The 23027-nt window shown below is 39.3% G+C and overlaps 2 protein-coding genes across 6 annotated transcripts in view; one reads left to right on the plus strand and one right to left on the minus strand.

Annotated features, from left to right (window-relative positions):
* The window catches only part of LOC106872509 (sperm-associated antigen 1), a 49003-nt gene extending 40125 nt beyond the window's left edge, over window positions 1–8878 (minus strand). The window contains exon 1 of the mRNA XM_089357612.1: window positions 8696–8878. The gene's annotated coding sequence lies outside the window, so the exon portion shown is untranslated. The remainder of the gene's footprint in view (window positions 1–8695) is intronic.
* A 6453-nt stretch (window positions 8879–15331) lies between these two features.
* The window catches only part of LOC106872508 (aminopeptidase O), a 42549-nt gene continuing 34853 nt past the window's right edge, over window positions 15332–23027 (plus strand). For 2 of the 5 annotated variants that reach the window (XR_016243161.1, XR_016243162.1), the window contains exon 1: window positions 17340–17572. The gene's annotated coding sequence lies outside the window, so the exon portion shown is untranslated. Of the gene's footprint in view, window positions 15967–17339; window positions 17573–23027 lie in introns of those variants that run through there. The other 3 variants (XM_089357615.1, XR_016243163.1, XM_089357613.1) reach the window with 3 other exon arrangements.

The raw sequence follows: 23027 nt of genomic DNA on the forward strand, positions 1-23027 counted from the left end.
GGGACTAAAGCTGGCTTCGGTGGGACCCTGATCAGTTTGGATCAGTCAAAAGCTTTCAATAGGGTAGACCATTACTACTTGGAAGCCATCCTTAGAATGGTCAGTTTTGGACCTGTTTTCAGGGGGCTGGATTGCTGCAATGCACAGTGGCACCTGCTTGGAGGTCAAAGTAAGTGGCCACCTATCAGAATTGTTTAGTATCACACATTCGGTCCGTCAGGGCTGCCTGCTGTCACCTCTTTTGTATGTACTGGCTCTTAAGCCACTGCTGAGGAAGTTGGAGCAGTTAAGAGGCCTCTCTTTTGAAACTGGACTCAGGAGGGCAGTGTTAGCATATGTGGACGATGTCACCATCATATCGTACACCTCCAAAGTGGAAACGGTCAGCTCCATTGTAAAGGAATATGAGTCAGTTGCAAGAGCCAAAATCAATGCCGACAAGAAGTTGGTAGGATTGCGACTGGGCACCTGGAGAAGTAGACCAATGCCATCGGATGCTGGACTTACAGACCAGTTAAACTGCTCGGCGTCTGGTTTGGTCCTGACTTCCAAGTAGATAGGAATTGGAAAGATGTGGCAAACAGATTGGCCAGTCTTACCCAGAAATGGGCAGAGAGGAAGTTGTCCCTGAAAGGTCAGGCAGAGGTGATGAATGCCTACGTCGCCTCTGTCATTATTTATCATCTGACCATTGTACCATGCCCTCAGTTACTGCTTGATTAGATTGAAGTATATCCTGTTTATTTTGTGGACGGGACGAATTCCAGTGGTGAGGTGGTCGGTCTGCTGCTAACTCCCTCTGCATGGCAGTTTAAGCATGTCACAGCTTTTGATGCACAGACACACTCAGGTTATGCCACCTAGACACACTTTTCCACAGCTCGTCTCCTTGACGGAACTGCAGTCCTGGGTAAAGAATAGGCCAAGACAGGGCACCTGGCACTTAGAATGTTATCAGGCACTCACTGTCCTCTACAAGTTGGGCAATAGGAGCAGATGTTCCACTTTAGCTATGTAGAGGATTAGTAGCAGAGAGGTGTGTCAATGAAAACGAACTGATAAGTCTATTCTGGCAGACTTTCTGGTTGGGGACTATTATGGACAATTTCCAGGTCTTTCGCTGGGGGGAGGGCACTACTGGTTTGTGATAAACTCTACAGGCATGGATGTACTGTCAGACAGGCTTGTCCAAAGTGCGAGCAGAATGACAAAACCATTCTACAAGCAATCCTTCAGTGTCCAGACATTGCTGTCGTGTGTGAGATGGATCTATTTGTCAGCCGAGTCTATAATGATGATTGCCCTGCCGCCCTCTTTTAATCGGGCAGGAAAGGCAGTTTTCCTTTGTCTGATGGCTGTGGCAAAAGAGATTGGTTGGTGGACGAGGCTGAAAGGAATGAGGACAAAAACATTCCTCTTTGATAAAGCCCTCATCAACTTTTTCAAGTTTCACTTGAAAAGGAAAGTGGAGGTAGAGAGGGAAGTGTTGTCCACGAATGAATTTATGAAAAGGAGGGTGAAAGTTGTGAAAATGGTAAGAGTGGATGGTTCCACTCTCAGTGTAGAGCTGTGAGTTGGAAAAGAAAAAAGGAGTTGGAGAGGACTCTCGTCCTTGGGATTCAGGGTGATCTTGGATGGTGGGGTTCCTCAATTATCCCTAGAGGTCTTCCTGTATCAGGGGGACCCCATCACTATCACTTCTTTCTTCCCTCTTTTTCTAGTGTTGTATACTGTGTATACTTCCTTTCTTCTAATGTATACCATGGATAATTTTTTTATCATTTCATCATATATAAACCCCTACACTTTATCACACTGGTGGCAAATAAAAGAAATCATTATTATTATTATGCAGAGGACCGCAAGTTGGGAGAATTGTTAGTACACCAGGCAAAATGTTTAACAGTATTTCTCCCATCACTACATTCTGAGTTCCAATTCCAGCTAAGTCGACTTTGCCTTTCGTCCTTTCAGTGTTGATAAATTAAGTAATGTGAAGTTAAGCAGTTCACATCTAAACTATATGGTTTAAGTTTCAGCACCTTGGGCAAATGTCTTTTGATTTGGCCCTGGGCCAACTAATGCCTTGTGAGAGATGTACACTGTATTTCATACAATCCATCATATATATATATATATAAATATATAGGCACAGGAGTGGCTGTGTGGTAAGTAGCTTGCTTTCCAACCACATGGTTCTGGGTTCAGTCCCACTGCGTGGCACCTTGGGCAAGTGTCTTCTACTATAGCCTCGGGCCGACCAAAGCCTTGTGAGTGGATTTGGTAGACGGAAACTGAAAGAAGCCTGTCGTATATATGTATGTATATATATATATATATATATATATATATATATATATATATATATATACACATGTCTGTGTGCACATATACATAAATGTTGATACCCACAACTTTTGAATGTCACCATCTCAACAAAATGGTATGGTGTTTACATTCCTAATTGATATCATGACCAGTCACTTTGCACTTTCGAACAGCAATGAAATTCAAAACAACAAAAATCCCTAACTAATTAAAGCGGTAAAGGATGGCAACAAGAAGGGCATCCAACCATAAAATGCTTCTCGTCATCATTATCTTTTGACATTCACTTTTCCATATTTGTAAGGGTTAGACAGAATTTGTTGAAACAAATTTTTCTATGGCCGGATGCCTTTTTCTATAACTAACCCTCACCTGCTAGCTAATATTTCCCCTTAACTAGACATGTTTTTCACAGATGACTGGAAATAAACAAACCTACTTTTATGACAGCGAAGCACTTTTACAATCATCCTGGGGTCGATGTAATCGACTTAATCCCTTTATCTGTCCTTGTTTGTCCCCTCTATGTTTATTCCCTTGTGGGCAATAAAGAAATAAGAAGCTTGCTTCTCAACCACACGGTTCACAGTTCAGTCCCACTGTTTGGCACCTTGGGCAAGTGTTTTCTACTATAGCCTCAGGCCAACCAAGGCCTTATAAGCGGATTTGGTAGATGGAAACTGAAAGAAGCCTGTCATATATATGTACATATACATATCTATGTGTGTGTGTGTGTGTGTGTGTGTGTGTGTGTGTGTGTGCTTTTGTATCTGTATTTGTCTCCCTACCACCGCTTAACAACCAGTTCTGGTATGTTTACATTCCCATAACTTAACAGTTCGGAAAAAGAGACAGACTAAATAAGTACGAGGCTTTAAAAAAAAAAAATAGGATTGATGCATTCAACTAAAAATTCAAGGTGGTGCCCCAGCTTGGCCAGTCTGATGAAACAAGTATAAGATAAAAGATATATTAGAGTGTTCAGAAAATAATTTGTTTATTCACTGCTTTGAAATATAAATCAACCAATCACGTCAAAACCAAGGTCGAATGGGCGGAAACTGTCTAGAGATAGTATATCATCTCTTCTATCCGGCAGTGAGTCATTCATAGTTATTTTGCTAATTAACTATGAACATTTTATAAGAGGCTAATTAGCTAGAATTATTTTGCTAATTAACTAGAACATTTTATAAGAAGCAAAACATTCAGAAACATGGACGATAAGAATTTTATGAAACAACACATTCACCATTGCTTACTGTATAAGTTTTGAAAGAAAAATACCACTACAGAAGCAATGGATACCATGTGCGAAGCGTATCTGGATGCAGTAAGAACTCGTACATATCAGCTGTGGTTTAAAAGGTTTAAAGATGGTGAAGACCTGTTGAGGCAAGTGAAATCGAAACCGAACTAAATTCGACGACTGGCACCCATGCCAACGTCGTCTCCTTCATTGGACACGAAACTCAGCTTGCGAAGACTTATTGGGGCAAGCGAAAGCGAAATCGGGATGGCACCTGTGCCCAGCGTCGCCTTTCTGGCACTTGTGCCCGTGGGCATGTGTAATGGACTTTCGAGCGAGATCGTTGCCAGTGCCCCTGGACTGGCTCTTGTGCGGGTGGCACATAAAATACACCATTTGAGCATGACCGTTGCCAGTACCGCCTGACTGGCCTTTGTGCGGGTGGCACGTAAAAGCACCCATTACACTCTCAGAGTGGTTGGCGTTAGGAAGGGCATCCAGCTATAGAAACTCTGCCAAATCAGATTGGAGCCTGGTGTAGCCATCCAGTTTCACCAGTCCTCAGTCAAATCGTCCAACCCATGCTAGCATGGAAAGCGGACATTAAACAATGATGATGATGATGATGATGATGATGACTGTGAATAACTAACAAGCCTCGATCTGAAAGACAACCCACTCTGAATGACAAGTTTTTGAATGAGACTATTGTATTGGATCCACATCAAAGCACCAGAGATTTGGTATCAAAATTTAATGTGTCACATTCAACTATCTATAAACATCTCAAGCAAATTGGGAAAACATGTAAAGGAATTTGGGTTCCACATGAGCTTATGCTGGAGAACCAAACACAACATTCCATCTGCAGCAGTCTTTGAACCAGGAGTAACAACCTGTCATTTCTGTAGCACATTGTTAGAGGTGATGAAAAATGGGATTTGCACCACAACAGAAAATGGAAAAGACAATTGTTATCATGTAATGAGAGGTCAATGCCAACTCCAAAAGCAGAACTCCACCCACAAAATCCTTGCTGTGTCTGGTGTAGAACATGAAAAATATCTTCCATTATGAGCTACTGGAACATGGAAGGACCATCAATGCAGCTGTCTGTTGCAAACAACTTGATGTAAATGAAAAATTAAGTCGAAAGTGGCCGGCTTTGGTAAAAAGAAAAGGTGTCTTTTTCCAGTATGACAATGCATGGCCACACTCTTCAAAACAAACTCAAGAAAAATTAAGATCATTAGGATGGGGAAGTTCTTCCATAGCCATCATACTCACCTGACTGAGCACCGACGGATTTCCATCTGTTCCAATAACTAGAACATTTTATAAGAGGCAAAACATTCAGAAACAGAGAGTAAGTTGAAAACAATCTTTCAAACTTTTTTCAGGAAAAGAAATGTTTCTTTGAACATGGCTTAAAAAAATTGCTTTCCCACCGGGCTGCAGTCATTGAAAATTATGGTGTTTACATTCTTGATTAAAACTTTTCAGATAAACATACTTTACATTTGTTTTTCTATCCTTTCTGGTAAAATGCAATTACTTTCCGAATACCTTAATATATATACATATATATCTATAAGCATGGCACTTTGAGTGTCTCCTACTATAGCTCCAGATCAACAAATGGCTTGTGAGTGTATTTGGAAGATGGAAATTGAAAGAAGCCTTTCACATATGTGGCTGTCTGGCAAGAAACTTGCATCCCAACTACATGGTTCTGGGTTCAGTCCTATTGCATAGAACCTTGGGCAAGTGTCTTCTACTGCAGCTTCATTGCAACCAAAGCCCTGTGAGTTGATTTGGTAGACGGTTAGTGAAAGCCTGTTGTGTGTGTGTGTGTGTGTGTGTGTGCCTTTGTGTCTGTATTTGACTCCCACGACCAATTGACAGCTGATGTTGGAGTATTTACATCCCCATAACCTAGCAGTTCAACAAAAAAGATAGAATAAGTACTAAGCTAAACAATTAAAAAATAAGCTCTGGGGTCGATTCATTCAACTAAAACCCTTCAAGGCGGTGCCCCAACCTCAGCATGGCCACAGTCTAATGACTGGAACAAATAAGAGGTGTGTGTGAGTGTGTGTGTGTGTGTGTGTGTGTGTGTGTGTGTGTGTGTGGACATGTGTTTGTGTCACCTTGTCTTGACATCAAGTGATAGTTGTAGGTGACAGTCAGCATCATGCAAGCAGTAGTGTTCATTTCTTGTTCTCCATGAATAACATGCCTGACCAAAGGGAAATATTACCTTACTTATATACAGGTAAGGGTGGGTAACAAGAGGGGCTTCAGGCCATAGAAAAATCTGAATTCCAACTGACCCTTGCAAGAATGGAACAGTGGACAGTAAAACAATGATGATGAGACTACAAGTCACTTGATGGCTTTGTGGAACAAGCACAAAACTTGCTTGATACATTAGAGGTCAATCAAAAATGTCCCACATAAAGAAAACATTTAACTTACTCTTTCACTGCAGTAAAATGGGTTGGGTTTTTTTTTGTTTTCTTTTTTGCTTCCTTTTGTTTTTCTTCTGACCTTCAAAAATGTTTAACTTTACAAGATTCCCTTTTTTTTTTTTTTTTCTAGCCAAATCTGAGTTTAAATAAGCACAATACCAATTTCAATTTTAGTAGCAAAAACTCTGAATTTGAAAGACTTACAAGGGAAGCAGTTACAGTGAATGACTTATGTATTCTAAGTAATTCCTCACAACAGTTTTTAGGTGACAGAATTTTATTTCCTCAATGGAAAAATTCTGGATCATAAAATACAAACATAATTTTATATAAAAATCCTTTATTAAACTACCATAATTTTATATAAAAACCCTTTATTAAGCTATGTTCCTTTCCCTAATTTAGTATATATCAATATATTAAAAAAAAAGATTATTTTATTAAATTTCAAGTCGTAATAATTTTGAAAATAAATTCACACAGACAAGTCTGTTCTAGTTAGGAAAACAAAGGTCGTAAAAAGGTGGGTTTTTCCCTTTTTAATTTTAAATATTAATTGTTATAGGTTACTTAGTAACAGAAACAACTGAACATTTATGAGGATACCCAACTTGCCTATAGAACATGTCCGTACTAGAACCAGACAGGTGTTATCTCCTCTTTCACAACCACTAGTTGAAATCTCTCAAACATGTTTCTTCCCTGTTGCAGTGAAATCTTTAATAAAACTCTCCAAGACCTAACTACACTTAGAAGAATGAAATTGAGAGAACTAAATAAGGATGATGATATATGTCGGAAAGTGACACATAAATACAAAGACGCAGTCGCCGATAATTTGACATTGTTTAATAATAACGATTCCCCACTTTTTTATTTTTTTGCAGAAAAGGGGCAGATCTACTGAAATGAATCCCAATATATGCCTGCTACTCATAGTATCGATCTCCAGAACAATAAAAATCCAAGTATATCCTTGATAAGATAGGCACAAGGTCCATTGGTCTTACAGAAACACTCTAGTCAATGAAATGGCATCTATATATATATCATATATTAGACGTATTTATTTGCTCGAACCGTAGACAGATGAAAAGCAAGACTTGAAAGACAGAACGTAGAAGATCGAAATTAAATTGCTGCAAGACAATTTAATCAGGTGCTATATATCGCTTCTAACAGTACGGGGGCCATTTTTTAAATAACCATACATAAGAGCTTAAATTTTAAACATAATATACAAAATTATAACTCTTCAAACAGACAAAAACACAAAATATATTAAATGTCCATCTTATAAAATCGCTAGGTAATGTTAAATGGCCATTGGTGTTATATTAAAATCATATATTAACCACGTGTTTACATTATATCCCTTATGTTGAGTCATAGTTTGTAGTAGCAGCCTCATTTACAGGCGTTTAATGTTCTGTTCTATGATTTTACCTTCTCTTCGAATCAGCTGGTTATTTGGCTAATTCCATAAACATTACTACTAAAAAATTTTAAAAGCCATGAATTTCTTTCGTCCACCTTTTTTCTCTCTACTTGACAAATGTGAATAAATATTTCTTCGACTACTAACCAAATCACATCTAAATAGTCGAATAAATTTTAGTATGAAAACCAGTACGGAAAATAAATATTAGAAATAAAAACGCTTTTTAACTTCGTATCTATATATATATATATATATATATATATATATATATATACATAAATAATAATGATGTGATCAATGTATATTTCGTTATACATCTTCATTATACAGCTTTAAATGGATTGAGATTTTGCTGTACATAATCTTTAACATCGACAAAAAGACAATTGTATAAACTTTACATTTAAACAATTGATTTCGAAACTACATATTTAACATTTTCGTTTAATTACATTTTTCAAATATTATTTGCAACAAAACACCATTGATTGTTGTTACAAGTGTGATAGTGTTTATAATATATCAAAAGACTGCATTTTTTTTTTTTTTTTTTTTTGATAATTCCTGGGAAACCAGTCCTCGTCAGTTTTCTATCAGTACCGGTTTCGATTACATATCAATATTATAGATAGGCGCACAAGAGATAGAGGGGTGCGCGTGCGCGCGGTCACTGATGTCAACACGATAATGTTCCTGCGAAAACGGAGACAGCTCAAGATATTTATATGGTAATACAAAACATCACATGAAGGCTTAAAATAGCTTGAAAACTGTTATTGAAAAGATGCATAATACACACATTATATATATATATATATATATATATAATGTGTATGTGTGTGCGAGTGAAAGTATGTACATACATACATACATACATACAGATAGATAGATAGATAGATATGCATATTATAGATTTGTGTATTTACGTATGTAATGCGTATATAGACAAATAAATGTGTGTGTGTTCAAGTAGAAAACGAATCTTATCTACACAGCATTAGTTCAGGGACATTAGCATACATACATATATATAAATAAATATGAAAACGATAGTATTTTTTTAAATATTGCTGGCGGCGGATATATATACACTAATTTTTTTTTTTTTTAACGCTGCTAATCTTTAGAACAGTAGATTAGATTACAGGTTAATCCTATTTGCATAGACATGACTTGCAATTCTCACACCCGCTCAGGTATACTTACTTAATAAATGAAGAATTGTTTCTGCAGGTGAAAATATTACAAAGTAAAAAAAAAAAAAGAAAAACAGCTCAGGAATGACAAGAAGACAACAGCTTCGCTATTATAGAACACTGAAGAGAAGAGAACATTAAAAGGTTAGTAATGGGGCGACAACTGTTGTTGGACAAATAAGTTTCAATAGTGGTAGATAGAGAGGGAGGAGAAAGACAGCTAGATATAGTGTATATATAAAGAGAGAAGGAGGATGAAAGAAAGATATAGTATAGAGAGGGGTTGAGGGGGAGAGAAAGATGTGGTAGGGAGAGGAAGATTACGTATAGAGAGAGAGAGCAAGAATTGATATGAGAGAAAAAGATATGGTATAAGGAGAGAGTGAGGGGGAAAGGAAGATATGATATACTGAGGGAGGAAGAGCAAGATTTGATGTGTGTGTGTGTTTGTGTACAGATAGAAGAAAGATGTGGTATAAAATGAGCACTAACAAAGGGAGAAGGGGGATATAAGAATTGGTTCACAAAGAGAGAGGGAGGAATATAAGAATTACAGGAAAGAAAAGGGATATGGGAGAGAAAGAGACAATGGGTGGTGGAATGAGAGAGAGAAAGATGATGAGAATATGGTGGCGGGAGAGAGAGAGAGAAAGATAGGTGATGAATATATGAGGGAGAGAGAGAGGGTGGGTTATGACTATATGGTGGGAAAGATGAAGAGAAAGAAAGAGGGACGGGTGTTGATTATGAACGATAAGGAGAGAAAAAGAGGAAAAGAAAGTGATTATATGATAGGTAGAGAGAGAGAGAGAGAGAAAATAGGAGGAGAGAGGGATACTTATATGAGAGGGTGAGAGAGAGAGGGGGAAGAGATGAGTGGAGTTTATAGGATAGAGATAGAGAGGAAGAAAGATTATATGAGGAGAAGAGAGATTAGGAGAGTGATAATTATAGAATGGAGAGAAGAACAACAAGTGTTAGGTGAGAGAGAGAAAGAGTGTGTGATGGAAAGCGAGAGGGAGGGAGGGAGAGAGAGAGAAGGTGATGATTACATGATGAAAAGAAGGAGAAAAGACAAGAATAAAGAAATGAGAAAAGGACAGAGTGTATGTGATAAGAGAGAGAGAGGAATGTATAATCAGTGCGAGTAAGGGTAGGAGTATGATAGAGAGAGGGTGAAAGAGAGACAGAGAGAGGGTGAAAGAGAGACAGAGAGAGGGTGAGAGAGAGACAGAGATAGGGTGAGAGAGAGACACAGAGAGAGAAATTGAGTAAGCCTGATAGGCTAGAGAGAGATGTGACAAGGGAGGTTTTATATGGGAGAGAAAAGAGAATTAGAGTAAGGAGAGAAGAAAAGAAACAGATGCGTTCTGCAGTAGATGAGAAGAGAATAAAATATGAGAAAAGGGAGAAAGAAAGAGTGAAGAATGAGAGAGTAATAAGAGAGACTAAAATCTGATAGAGAGGGAGAATAGAGCAAAAAAAAGTAAAGTGAGATAGAGGAAAGACTTAAGATATTACATGAAAAAAAAGGTTGAAGTGTGATTGTAAGAGAGAGAGAGGAAAAGACAGAAAGAGACAGACAGAGATAGTGAGAGAGAGAAAAAAATTAAGAGAGTAGGGAGAAAAGGAGTATACAAGGTCATACATAGGAGAAAGAGTGAGAGCTGAGTTTTGGAGGAAGAAGAGGAGGTCCATAGAAGTACAATGTATTGTATGAAAGAGATGAACGAGTGAGTCATGACGGAAGATGAGAGCGTGCGAGGAACTTCACAAAGTATATTTGAGAAAAGGAGAAAAATGATAGATGGATTGATATATAACAAGGTAAGAGATGGCGGGAAAACGGTGATGATAGCGGAAAGAGGTAAGAGATAGAGAGGGTAACACTCGAATGATATCATGCAAAAGAAAGAAAGAAATAAAGAAAGAAAGGGTGATCTGAAACTAGAAGGTCTTTTTGCCAAGAGGTGTGCAGAGAGGAGAGAAATAGTGAAAGTGAAAGTGAGGTAATATATGTTGTTTGTGTAAAACCACGGCTAATCTTATATATATATATATATATATATATATATATATATATATATATATATATATATATATATATATATATATATATATATCATCTGTATCACATTAGATAAGGAGGAAAACGAGGACTGAATCTTGCACACCTTCAGTGTTCATTACAGTTGTTTCTGTACCACCCCGTTTCTAACTAAATTACATGTAAATTATTCTGTTTAATATGAGCACACACACACACACACATACACACACATATATACACACATATACGTACACATGCATACACGCACACATGTATATGTGTGTGTGTGCGTATTAAACACTCGCACGTACATGCACACAAATGCATGTACTTTTTGGTATATGTGTATGTATGTGTGTGTGTGTGAGTGTGTGTGTGTGTGTGTGTGTGTGTGTGTGTTATGAAAATGAGCTCAGTAAGATAACTCAGAATGGCCGAGAACATGAATTTGGACAAGAAAGATTAAAGAACATTAAGGAAAGAAGTAGCATAAACAAGAATACAACTGTGAAGACGTGTTTCTACCTCAATAGGCGTCATTAGCATGTTGACACCATCCAGACTTATGTATATAACGCTACTTTGCAGCAATTGTAAGTTACCAAGTGGGGGAGGGGAGCTGTGGTGGGATAATGTCCAGGAAAGGAGGGAACGGATGTAGAGGTAAGATGAGGGCCTGATGGTGGTGGACAGATACAATATGGGCAACGACAGGATGAGGAATGAGTAAAATAAGAATACCTGAGAGCAGCCATCTCTGAAGAGCAGACGCTCTTGTAATCGTGATAAAGCGAGAGAGATAGGGGAGGGGAGATGAGGAAAGAGAGAGAGAGGAGACAGCACACCTTTGGGCCAGAACGTTGGAGTGTGTTGGTGAACAACCTTATTCTAATCAGTCAAGTGGGCTTTCTTTGGATGCATCTTAAGGTGTGATGGTGTGTGTGTGGGTGTGTTTCTGAGAGAGAGAGAAAGAGTGAGAGAATGTAGCAGCAGCGCTCTCCTCTATGTGGGAACTCTACACCATCTTGGCTGTTATATGATCTCTACGGTTAGTTAATAGTTGAGGCAGGTTTAAGTGAATCCTGACCTTTTGTGATGCAGAACATACATACATACAGACAGATAGATAGATAGATAGGCAGAAGCTATTATATTGTCATGCGGTTATTATCACAAGTTAAAATTTATCCGCTTAATAGAACCAAAGCCCTGGATATTGTTGTCAATATTCTCAATTAAAGAACCACCACCTTACTTCCATCCCAACTACCTCCATCATAGCAACATTTACACTTCCAAACTCAACCTCCCAGCATCACTACCCAATCACCCTTGCTCCTATCTACACGAATAATTACTACCACAAACACAACTGCTACTATCACCACTCCTAATGTAGTACCTTTCACTTCAGAAACAGTAACAAGATCAAAGTAGTATATGCACAAGGTAAAGGGATGTGGTTTGTGTCTGGTTATGATGGTGGGAGGACAGTTGTGGTAGTGATAGAAGCGTGCGGACAAGGTGACAGAAAGAGTATAAGGAAATTGCCTTGGAGAGTGAAATAGCCAACGTTTCGGACAGAGTCCATCATCAGGATTAAGGTGACAGGAGAGAAATATAAGAAAGACAGAAAAGTTTTACTTCCTATATGCTATATGTTTGAGGAATTGACTGCAACTGATGAGGAACGCAAGATAATGTGAACTTTATATGTAGAAGGGGAGTAGTAGGAAAGGGGGAAGGAAAGAAAAATGAAAAGAGAAGATGAAGCAGGTGAGGCCAGGTGAGCTGGAAGAAGAAATTGAGGTGAGACAGGAGCTAAAGGATATGACAGGGATCACTGAACTAAGAGTTTCTCGAAAGTAGAGTATGTAAAACTCTGCTATTTTTCTTTTATTTCCCTGCAATCAACTTTACTCTGAAGAAAAACTCTATCCGAAACATTGACTATTTCACCTCCCCACAGCAATTTCACTGGAATATTTCAGTTGCTTTTCTGAATAATACAAGATGTATTGACTCACACCACCACCGGGCTCATTGGATTCTGCTTTATCGAATAGAATCATTTGTAAGTGTTGAGTATGAAGGTTCTGGTTTGTTAAATATTGGTGAACACATGAGTCGGGAGAAAAATATATTCAAAGCCCGTTCTACAAAACATGCCAATAATGATTCTATGTGGTTGCTTGACTTGCTAGAAACAGCTGCCAAGTTTATCTCCAATCACACTGCAATTTACCCTCTAAGAATGGGGTGGTCACAACTTAAATGCCTGTTATCAATTGTCTGTTCAAAAGATACCTTCACAAGTCATACCAACTCACAAGAGTCGGTTTCCTGGCGTGTATATCCCCACCTGGATGAGACACCAGTCTGTTGCAGTGTTACTCATTTTTGCCAGCTGAGTGGACTGGTGCAACATGAAAGGAAGTGTTTTGCTCAAGAGGTCAACACATCACCTGGTCCAGGAATCGAAATCATGATCTTACCATCATGAGTCCAACACCCGAAGCACTAAGCCACATGTCTCCACTTCAAAGGATACCACAGATAATTGTTTCTGATTCAGACACAAGGCCTGCAATTTTAAGGGGTGGAGGTTAGTCGATTACCTCAACTCCAGTACTAGTTTGGTCTTTTATTTTATCAACCTTTGACAGGTGAATGAAATGCAAAGGTGATCTTGGTAAGATCTGAGCACAGAATGTAAAGGGCCAAAACAAATGGCACAAAGCAATTTTCCCACTGCTCTAACGATTCTACCAATCAATTTCCCCAAATAGTTTCTAATTAAGGCACAAGACCAAAAATTTATAGGCGAGTTTATTAGTCGATACTATCAACTCCAGCTTATTGACCCAATGAGGGAATGAAAGATAAAACTGGCCGTGTTGTAAGTTGAACTCAGAAAGTAAAGAGCCCGAAGAAATACTATAAGGCATTTTCTCTGACACTCTAATGATTCTGCCAGCTTACCGCCTTAAGGAGACCACAGATAATGGTTTCAAATTTTGGCACAATCCATCAATTTCTGTGAGTTGGGGGATGGGGAGGGCTTGTTGATTACATGGACTTCATTATTCAACAGGTACTCATTTTATTGCCTTCAGTGGAATTTGAACTCAGAACAGAAATACAGGCAAATGCTTAGTGGCATTTTGTCCATATTTCTGTTCTGAGCTGACAATTCTGCCAGCACGCTGCCTTAAAGAGACAATAGACAGTAAGTTTAACCAGGAGATTTTCATGTTAGGCACAGCCAGCTATTTTGCTGATATGAAGTGCTACAATATTAGTAGGGCTTCAATAGCTCTGGTTCTATGGAAGCCACATTTCTAGAGTAGCAGTTCTCTGGCTTGATTTGAACCGTTTTTCTTAGACTCCCAGTTTAGAACCAGAGCATAATTATATTTCCATAAAAAGCATGACTAGCTCATTGAATTTGTAGTGAGATCAATTTCTATTATGGCATATTGGAGTCGACTAACATTTTATAGACTCCACACTTTAATCTATAATGATTGGTTATCTGACCTATCATGTGAGTTTGGAACATTTGGTTGAGTCCTGTATATTGACTGGTCAAGTATTGCACCTGGTATGGATCTCGGATCCAATCACATCATGCGTAATACATTCTAAAACAACTAACCTGAATTTACATTGGAGCCTACTTCGGCTTATCATCATCATCATCATCATCGTTTAACGTCCGCTTTCCATGCTAGCATGGGTTGGACGATTTGACTAAGGACTGGTGAACCAGATGGCTACACCAGGCTCCAATCTGACTTGGCAGAGTTTCTACAGCTGGATGTCCTTCCTAACGCCAACCACTCCGAGAGTGTTGTGGGTGCTAAAACAGCTAAGAAGAGGGTTGAGAGATTTTCAGGAAGGTGACTCGTTATTTTCTTGCCATTATAACAAAGCACATGTAACTAACAACAGCCAAAGCTGAATCATCCAAACGATGAATGAACTACACAACCAGCAGAATTTGTGATGTTTATTTTGTCCACTGGATTATTTAGAGGAATAAAGCCTCGCTGTTATTTTAAAGTTTGTTTCTTGTATTATTTCTATGAGTGAACAGGCAATACATTTTATATAATAATGGTATGCAAGATTCTGTAGTAAGCCAAGAGAGACTTTATACCTACTCAGCTAAAACTGGTGACTCCAAAGCATGAGCGCCTATGCAAATGTTTTTCGACTACTTTGTATTGGCTGGTATGTAGCAATTAAGGGTGGTAAAGTTTATTTTTTTGAAGGCTCTAGAAGCTTTGCCTGGGGGTTATAAAAGGCTGGAGCATTGAACCTTCAGTCGAAGCTGCTTTAGACAATTAACGGAACTCTGTCTCTTTGTTTCATGAAATGTACTGTCACTATCTTCTACATGCTTTTGCATAACATACTTTTGGCAGTAACATACATGCAAATACCATTCCAGAAAATTACCTACCGTATTCTGTTTTTAATAAATACGTACATATACCACATAACAATATTAACTAAAACATTATTTCTATTTTAGGCATTGTAAAGCTTCAAACATCACAAACGTGCTAGCAAATATGTTTTCCCATAAAATTAATTCACTTGTACATACATGAAAAACAATATATATATGGAAATGCACAGGATTTATTGTTAAGTCATTTATGTCAAATATCACGTCTTACCACTTTCTCTTACTACTTATCTTTAACCTAATTGCCATGACCTTTTCCAAAACTGGTCGCTGTGAAGAGAGAGGGCCCGAAGTTTTTGGAGAAAGTGATAATTAACAACTGTTTCGATTACTTCTTAGATGTCGAAAGTGGGATTGAGGTAAGGAAAATAACTCTCCTGGAACATGTTTCTTGAAAGGCTGTTGTGATCATGTGTATGCGTAGGTGGTTGTCAGACTAATGAGGTGGAGGGGGTACAGCAGACCCAAAAGTGCCACCACCATAAAAATGTTGCCTGGGTCATATTGTCCCACACAGTCCTAACTACGCTACTGACAGTGCCGGCTGGAATTTAGGAGATACAAGATTTTTCAGGTTGTACAATGCATGAAGGTGCTTTCCATGTGTTCAAGTTGTGGTAGAAGTGTAAAATTTTTGCAGGCATTGTTGACAGTGTTCTTGGCTTGTATTGCTGTAATGTAACATATAACGAAGATGGTTAATGCAGATAATGTTGGAATGAGATATATACAACTTGAGATTGAAACTGAACTGGTAAGCGACATTTTATTTTCCCTTATAAAATACAATGATTGCCATACATGAATTAACAAAACATAACAGGTTATTACAAAGATGTGTAAGAACTTTGTGGTAAGGCTAGACTGTTGATGTTATAGACATAGTTGACGTACTGTTGGTGGTGTGTAGAGGCAACTGTTGGTTGTGTGATGTTAATACAGCAATGATGCAGACAGGCATCTGGTGGAGATGAAAACAGAGACTAGCTGGTGTCAGATACATCGTTGCTGGAGACGAATTGTGTGTGGTCAGTAGCGAGTGCCAAAGACTTAGAACAGTCGAGAGCTGCTGTACTTATAAGGAATAGTGGACTCCCAGAAGCTGGTGATTAATTTCCAGCGTAAGGAAAAATAAACTGTTGCGCCAATGCGATCGGACAGCTGGAAGTTGACCAATAAAAACAACAGGTTTGTTTAATCACTGGGTCATGTGACTGCTGAAATGAAAAGGCCTTGTGGAGCCGATATTGGGGTATTTAAGCTTAGATGAGTCAAATGAAAACATCTCACACAATGACAATGTAACTCACTTCTGCTACAAACAATATGCAATCTGTTTGGGAGAAATTTAGTGTTATGAACTTTCTTTGTATTGGAACATGTCTAAGAGAATAGTTTCTCAGATAGGTCAATGATGAAGCATATTTGCAGCCAAGGATGATTAACATCAGTATGGCTGTGTGCTGACTGGTTAACTGATCGTTCCAGATGTTGGGGAAGAGAATTTCAATTAAAGCTAGGTGCAAAGGCAAGAAGGGATCAAAGTATTGAATGTGTATAGTGGGGTATGAGAGCCAAGAGAAGGTGCAAATAGTGAAGGCACCAAAGACAATGACTTGCGAGAGAGAGGGAGAACTATGAGGTAAGATGAATGTCTTTGATGCAGAACAAGTAAAAATTGGATAGTCGTTGGTATTTGGAGGAATTCTGAGAGTTAATGGTAGCAGATGAATTAAAAGACACAAAGAAGGGAGTTCTTGTTGTTGATGTTCAAACAAGCAATGGGAGTGACACGGAGTGTAAATTCTACGTAAGTGTAGAGACGTTGCTGTCAGAATACAGTGTGTGAGCATGGACATCAGAGATGGCCTGAATATATAAAAATTGAGCGATCAGAAGATATTTCAACGTGTGCATATCCCCTCCCTACAAGCCAACTGTGGGGAAGTTTGACGTCCGCTTTCCTTCAGAAATATGTATAGCTAAAAGCTGTCCCCATCAACACACATACACACACACACATACGTAACTATATGTTCGAATGTGTGTGAACAACCTCCCACCTTCGAAAACGCACAGTCATATACAGATATGACGAGAAACTAGCGATATTAATACGAGTTCGTAATTTTCAAGTAGTAAAATAGTATTACGAAAAGCTCTACCAAAGTGTATATAGTTTCCCGTTAGACCAACACATATTTAAACAAACTGTTTCACGATAAAGAAACTTAACTTTTTCTTTCCGCTACATTTTATAACAAGGAATTAGTAAACAACTGACACCGGTTTCCGAATCTGTCGGCGGTAATCTTGCTAAATTTAATATGCCAATGTCGCACAAAGAATCTTCTTAGACGGTAAGAAGTAAATTCTGCCTTAATATTTACTCATTTATTGATATCAAGGCTGTACAAATAATTAGAGTTTTGAATATGATAAAGTTTTACATAAACAACAACCTCTGTTACAAATACGAAAGGAACGACATAGAAACGATATACTACATCTACACCCAGTTTACAAATAAACCATCAATTTATATAACTACTAGCATCGATTAAACTTAGAGGATGAAAGACAAAGTTGATTTGTTCTCTTGCGATTAAAGTCAGTTTCTTTCATATTCCTTGTTAATAATATTTAAACCGTATATCAGCCTGATTGAGCAGGTCCGTGACAGAGATGCTTTGTCAAAAGCAAACAAAGCATAAAACTTAATATAAATATTCTAATTGATTCAACAACTTGGCTTCGAAGAGTCATGCTTTGAATAGAACATCGTAACTTTGTACATATATACCGTCTCATCTCTCTCTCTCTCTCTCTCTCTCTCTCAATGTTTTATGAAGATGTAACATCTTATGCAAACATTACAGGTTAATCACATTACACCTCGCTCTGTAGCTCTACTCAGTCATACATCAGCTCGAACTACAGGCTATTCTAATTAGATTTCTAATAGCAAAAATAAAACTTTAACACTTGCGGTAGATAAATCCACCCCTGTCATACGGGTCAACTAAAGAGTCAGTAGAAATAGCAGCCATAACTCCCTCAATGCTCTATAATTTTTCTTTTAAATGTAAACATAGTTATGTGATTAAGAAGTTCGCTTCCCAATCATGTAGGTTTGGGTTCAGTCTCGGTGTGTGGCACCTTGGAAATGTGTTTTCTAGTATATCCTCCGGCCGGCCATAATTTTGTGAGTGGCTTTGGTTGACGCCTAGGTAATTTTTCAGATTAACACCCGCACGATCTTCACTAGGGTGTTAGGGTTAGAGTTTTAGGGTCAAAGTTAGGGTTTTAGGGTTAGTTTTTGGGTTACGGTTACGGTTACAGTTAGGGACGGAATTCCCTAACCCAAACCGTAACCGTAACCCTAAACCCTAAAACCCTAACCCTAACACACTAGTGAAGATCGTGCGGGTGTTAATCTGAAAAATTACCGACTCCTCTGTTTGTCTCTCCTAGCGTAATGGTTGTAATAGCGTCTTTTGTTTTCAGCTCTCCGTGAAAACATGTCTGGCCATGAGGAAATATCTTGTTTAGAAACAGGTGAGGATTGGTGACAGGAAGAGCGTCAGTTGTAATAAATCTGTCTCAACAAAATTTGTGTGACCCATGGAAGCAGGAAAAAGTGAAAATTAAATCGATGCTGATGAATCTTAGTTATACAAACTAATGGGATGGTTATGGCTGGAACACCTTTCACTTCAATAAAGACCGAAGACCCGAGATTAAACAACAACTACCACCTATTAACTCTTGAGCAGTGGTTCTCAACCATTTTTTCCTCTATGGACCCCTTTGATTCCTGTTTGACTCTACTAGACCCCCATAGACATTTAGTGTTTAAAAGAGTTCCATTCTATTTATATAATCAAATATTAGGAATTGTATAAAAAATATTGTTGAAATATTTTGCATATTGTAGAAGTGTAACTAATTTGTAGCACGTAGATTTTAACATCAAAATCTTATATGAACTCCCAAGGGCCATATGGACCCTAGTTGAAAGAAGCTTGTCTCAATATATGTATGTGTGTGTGTGTGTATACATATATATATATATAATATATATACTCTTTTTACTCTTTTACTTGTTTCAGTCTTTTGACTGTGGCCATGCTGAAGCACCGCCTTTTAGTCGAGCAAATCGACCCAGGACTTATTCTTTGGAAGCCTAGTACTTATTCTATCGGTCTCTTTTGCCGAACTGCTAAGTTACGGGGACATAAACACACCAGCATCGGTTGTCAAGCGATGTTGGGGGGGGGGGGACAAACACAGACATACAAACACATGCATACATATATATACATATATACGACAGGCTTCTTTCAGTCTCCGTCTACCAAATCCACTCACAAGGCTTTGGTCGGCTCGAGGCTATAGTAGAAGACACTTGCCCAAGATACCACGCAGTGGGACTGAACCCGGGACCATGTGGTTGGTAAGCAAGCTACTTACCACACAGCCACTCCTACGCCTATATATATATATATATATATATATAGGGTCCCCCGATCCCTTATCTGGTGGTCAATGACGAAACTTGGGATAGAAGAATGGTTAGTGAGAGCTGTGCGAGCCATGTACAGAGATGCTGTCAGTAAGGTGAAGGTTGGAAATGAGTACAGTAATGAATTCCGGGTAGAGGTAGGGGTCCACCAAGGTTCCGTCCTCAGCCCCCTCCTATTTATCATAGTCCTCCAGGCGATCACAGAGGAATTCAAGACAGGTTGCCCCTGGGAGCTCCTCTATGCTGATGACCTTGCACTAATTGCGCAGTCACTATCAGAACTAGAGGAGAAGTTTAAGGTGTGGAAGCAAGGACTAGAATCGAAGGGCCTTAGAGTCAACCTAGCAAAAACCAAAATCCTAATAAGTAGGAAGGTAGATAAAACACAAACCCCTTCAGGTAGATGGCCCTGCTCAGTATGTAGAAAAGGAATAGGTAGTAACTCTATAAGATGTACCCGGTGCAAGCTATGGACACATAAGAGGTGCAGCAATATCAAAGGCAGATTAACTACAAAGTTAGTCTTTGTATGTGGCAGATGTTCAGGTGCAATAAACACTGTAAACAAACAGGAAACAACTTCTATCTCATTCCAGGGAGAAAAACTAGAGGTAGTTGATAGCTTCCGCTATCTAGGTGACCAAGTTAGTAGTGGGGGTGGGTGCGCTGAAAGTGTAGCTGCTAGAATAAGAATAGCCTGGGCCAAGTTTAGAGAGCTCTTACCTCTGCTGGCGACAAATGGACTCTCACTCAGGGTAAAAGGCAGACTGTATGACGCATGTGTACGAACAGCCATGCTACATGGCAGTGAAACATGGGCTGTGACTGCTGAGGACATGCGTAATCTCGCAAGGAATGAAGCCAGTATGCTCCGCGGACGTTAAACGATGATGATGATGATGATGATGATATATATATCTTCATCATCATCATCATCGTTTAACGTCCGCTCTCCATACTAGCATGGGTTGGACGATTTGACTGAGGACTGGTGAAACCGGATGGCAACACCAGGCTCCAATCTAATTAGGCAGAGTTTCTACAGCTGGATGCCCTTCCTAACGCCAACCACTCAGAGAGTGTAGTGGGTGCTTTTACGTGTCACCCGCACGAAAACGGCCACGCTCGAAATGGTGTCTTTTATGTGCCACCCGCACAAGCCAGTCCAGGGGCACTAGCAACGATCTCACTCGAAAATCCTACGGGAGCCAGTCAGGCGGTACTGGCAACGGCCACGCTCAAAATGGTGCATCTCATGTGCCACCCGCACAAGAGCCAGTCCAGGGGCACTGGCAACGATCTTACTTGGATTGCCGGGTCTTCTCACGCACAGCACATTTCCAAAGGTCTCGGTCAGTAGTCATCGCCTCAGTGAGGCCCAATGTACGAAGGTCTTGCCTCACCACCTCAGCCCAGGTCTTCCTGGGCCTACCTCTTCCACGGGTTCCCTCAACTGTTAGGGTGTGGCACTTTTTCACGCAGCTATCCTCATTCATTCTCACCACATGTCCATACCAGCGCAATCGTCTCTCTTGCACACCACAACTGATGCTTCTAATGTTCAGCTTTTCTCTCAAGATACTTACACTCTGACGGGTATTCACATTGACATTACACATCCAACGGAGCATACTGGCTTCATTCCTTGCGAGCTTACGTATGTCCTCAGCAGTTACAGCCCATGTTTTACTGCCATGTAGCATGGCTGTTCGTACACATGCGTCATACAGTCTGCCTTTTACTCTGAGTGAGAGTCCCTTTGTCGCCAGCAGGGGTAAGAGCTCTCTAAACTTTGCCCAGGCTATTCTTATTCTAGCAGTTACACTTTCAGCGCACCCACCCCCACTACTAACTTGGTCGCCCAGATAGCGGAAGCTATCGACTACCTCTAGTTTTTCACCTTGGAATGAGATAGAAGTTGTTTCCTGTTTGTTTACAGTCTTTATTGCACCTGAACATCTACCACAAACAAAAACTAACTTGCTAGTTAACCTGCCTTTGATGTTGTTGCACCTCTTATGTGTCCATAGCTTGCACCGGGTACATCTTATAGAGTTACTACCTACTCCTTTTCTACATACTGAGCAGGGCCATCTACCTGAAGGGGTTTGTGTTTTATCTACCTTCCTACTTATTAGGATTTTGGTTTTAGCTAGGTTGACTCTAAGGCCCTTCAATTCTATACCTTGCTTCCACACCTGAAACTTCTCCTCTAGTTCTGATAGTGACTCCGCAATTAGGGCAAGGTCATCAGCATAGAGGAGCTCCCAGGGGCAACCTGTCTTGAACTCCTCTGTGATTGCCTGGAGGACTATGATAAATAAGAGGGGGCTGAGGACGGAACCTTGGTGGACCCCTACCTCTACCCGGAATTCATTGCTGTACTCATTTCCAACCCTCACCTTACTGGCAGCATCTCTGTACATGGCTCGCACAGCTCTCACTAACCATTCTTCTATCCCAATTTTCCTCATTGACCACCAGATAAGGGATCGGGGGACCCTGTCAAAGGCTTTCTCCATGTCAACGAAAGCCAGGTACAGAGGTTTATCCTTAGCTAGGTATTTCTCCTGCAGCTGTCTCACTAGAAATAAGGCATCAGTAGTGCTTTTACCTGGCACGAACCCAAATTGCATCTCATCTAAATTGATTCGCTCCCTAATTAGTTGGGCTATGACCCTCTCTGTAACTTTCATAACCTGATATATATATATATATATAATATATATACAGAGAGAGAGAGAGAGAGAGAGAGAAAGAAAGAACCAAAGCACAGGTGTCTATAGCAGACTATGTTATTTTGCCAACATGGTTTACATATAGAAGTACAAAGTACATAAGGAATTAGAGGATGAACAGAAGTTTAATCTTACAGCTCTGTTCATCCTCTAATTCCTTATGTACTTTGTACTTCTATATGTAAACCATGTTGGCAAAATAACATAGTCTGCCATAGACACCTGTGCTTTGGTTCTTTCTTTCTTTTTCTTTTCTTCCTTTTTTTTGTCACTTTTGCTATGAATTAAATTAATGAATTCAACGGGATACACCGTCTGCAAGTAGTTGGGTTCAGCATATCATCCTCCATTTTCTAATTGTTACACAAATTTTGGGTAAAACCTCCACTTTTACCCGCTCCCATTGATTGCACCTAGTATAGCACTAGTGTAGCAATAATTGGGTACCCTCCCAGCAGTATACTGGATAGATACTATCCCTTAGTGGGTTGAACCCCCAACCCCTAACTCTCTCACGTTACATATATATATACATATATATATATATATATA

This window comes from Octopus bimaculoides, chromosome 9, assembly GCF_046866305.1.
Source record: "Octopus bimaculoides isolate indiv1 chromosome 9, ASM4686630v1, whole genome shotgun sequence".
In the NCBI taxonomy this organism is placed as follows: Eukaryota; Metazoa; Mollusca; class Cephalopoda; order Octopoda; family Octopodidae; genus Octopus; species Octopus bimaculoides.